At 42.6% G+C, this 2,464-nt stretch overlaps 1 non-coding gene across 1 annotated transcript; it reads left to right on the top strand.

Moving 5' to 3' along the window:
- Positions 1 to 2,148: 2,148 nt before the first annotated feature.
- LOC117128647 lies at positions 2,149 to 2,255 on the top strand. The gene has a single exon (XR_004452041.1). It is a non-coding gene; the product is annotated as a small nucleolar RNA R71 (small nucleolar RNA).
- Positions 2,256 to 2,464: the final 209 nt, after the last annotated feature.

Consider the following 2,464-nt stretch of genomic DNA (forward strand, 5'->3'; position numbering starts at 1 on the left):
GTGAGTAGCCTATTGCTTTTCTATACTTTTTAAGTTCATTCAAAAGTTTAGACAATTCATCTTCACTAAGCTCACTACTCACTATGACAGGGTATGTCTCGTTAGGGCCAAGGAAAGCATACCTTACACCATGGGGAAGAGGTTTAAGCTCCACTTTTGGTGCTTTGAGTTCACTCCAATCGTCTTCTTGAAGGTTCTCTTGTTGAGTTGCTGAAGAAGCATGGTGATCCTCATATGAAAGCTCTTCATTCTGTTCTTCATCACCAATCTCCTTGTGAGAGTCTAGCATCTTCACATAGGCATCACTTTCCTTGTTCTCAATCACTTGGACCTCTCTCTCAATTGTTAAGGCATGTTGTAGAGAGTCTTCAAGGGCCAACTCCTCTAGAAGCTCATCAGCTAAAACCTCCATCTCCTGCTTGGCTTTGAGTAGTGGGCTTCTTCATCACCTCCTTGATGTCAAAGTGAAGGATGTTCCCTTTTCCAAGGTGAAGATCAATCTTCCCTTCCTTCACATTCACAACTGCTCCTGCTGTAGCCAAGAAAGGTCTTCCCAATATCAAAGGGTCTGTTGGTTCTTCATCCATCTCCAAAACCACAAAGTCTGTGGGAATCTCACAATTTCCAACCATAACAGGAAGATCTTCAAGGATGCCAATGGGAATCTTCACTGAGCGATCAGCTAGCACAAGAGAGAGTCTACACTTCTTGTATTGTGTAAACCCAAGCCTTTTAGCAATGGATAGAGGCATAAGGCTCACACTCGCTCCCAAATCACATAGACACTTCTCAAAAGCCAATTGCCCAATGGAACAAGGTAAAGTGAAGCTTCCTGGGTCTTCAAGCTTCTTAGGGATGGTTAACCTTTGGATAATAGCACTACACTCATGAGTAAGAACCACCATTCCTTCCATCTCCTTTTTCTTCTTAGTTACAGCATCCTTGAGGAACTTGCTATATTGAGGCACTAGCATGAAAGCATCAATTATGGGCATAGTAATCTGGACTTCACTCATTTGCTTCTCAAACAAGGCCTTGTATTGCTCCAAAAGCTGTCTCTTGAATCTACCGGGAAAGGGAAGTTTCGGTTCATAGGGAGGAGGAATGAATGGAGCTCCTTTTGATGAAGTAGCAGCTTCATTTTTGTTCTCCACCTTCTTTTCTTCTCCAATTTTACCCTTCCCTTTTGCTTCAACTATTTTCTCCAAGATCTCTTCATTGGTTTTCTCATCCATAATAACCACATCATCATCCACATTGATTACCACCTCCCCATCTTGCTTCTCATTATCCTTAATGAGAGTTCTTGGTGGCAACTGTTTTCCACTCCTTAGGGTGATGGATTTCATTGTTTCCTTGGGGTTTTGCTCAGAAGTTCCGTGTAGTGATCCCATAGGACGTTTGGAGTTACTACTCATAGAGGCAAACTGATTCTCCAAAGCTTTGAAGTTAGAAGCAAGGTTGGAGAACTTGTTGTTGAGATCATTGTAGCTGCCATCAACTTTAGTGTGAAGGTTCTTCAGTTCATAGCCAAAGTGCTTCTCACTTCTAGTTTGAGACTCCAAGATTTGCTTCAGCATTGTATCAGTGCTGCTCTCTTGTGTAGTAGAAGTAGAAGAGCTGGCCTGACCTTGTGTAGACTGGTTTCCTTTAGAGGGAAAGCCTTGGGAGTAGTTTTGCCTAGCTTGGTAACCACCTTGTTGGTTGTTGTAAGAGGGCCTTTGTTGGTAGTTGTTGTACTGAAAGTTAGGCTCCTTCTTGTACCATGTCCCATTAGCATTCACAAAACACAGCTCCTCTTGACCTTCTAGACCATCTACCTCATGAACTACAACTGTCTCCTCCTGTTTCTGCTCACCAACAAAGTTAACTTTCTCTTGTTTGGCCTTGTCTAAAAGAAGTAGATCCAGCTTGTCTTGTAGAGCCTTCAACTCTCTCTTGGTGTTTGTATCTTCACCTCCACTGCCTCTGTTATTCCTATCATGCTCATCACTGTAGACTAGATCACTCTGAACCATATTCTCCACAAGCTCCTCAGCCTCTACTTCATTTCTCCTTAGGAAAAAACCATTGCTAGCAGTGTCAAGCCGGTTTCTATACTTGGGTAATACACCCCTGTAGAAAGTACTGAGCAAGCTCTCTTTGGTGAAACCATGGTGTGGACATTGGTTCAAGTAGCTTCTGAACCTCTCATATGCTTCTCTAAATCCTTCAAGATTCTTCTGTTGAAACCCAGAGATTTGATTCCTAAGCTTGGCAGTCCTTGAAGTGGAGAAGAACTTGGTGAGGAAAGCTTTTTTACATTCATCCCAAGTAGTGATAGAGTCACTTGGAATGTTCTTCTCCCATGTGTGGGCTTTGTCTCCCAAGGAGAATGGGAACAATCTCAGCTTGAAAGCATCTTCAGAAACACCATTGGTCTTGGACAAGCCACAATACTTATCAAATTTGTCCAAATGGTCAA

Source organism: Brassica rapa, chromosome A09, assembly GCF_000309985.2.
Source record: "Brassica rapa cultivar Chiifu-401-42 chromosome A09, CAAS_Brap_v3.01, whole genome shotgun sequence".
Lineage (NCBI taxonomy): Eukaryota > Viridiplantae > Streptophyta > Magnoliopsida > Brassicales > Brassicaceae > Brassica > Brassica rapa.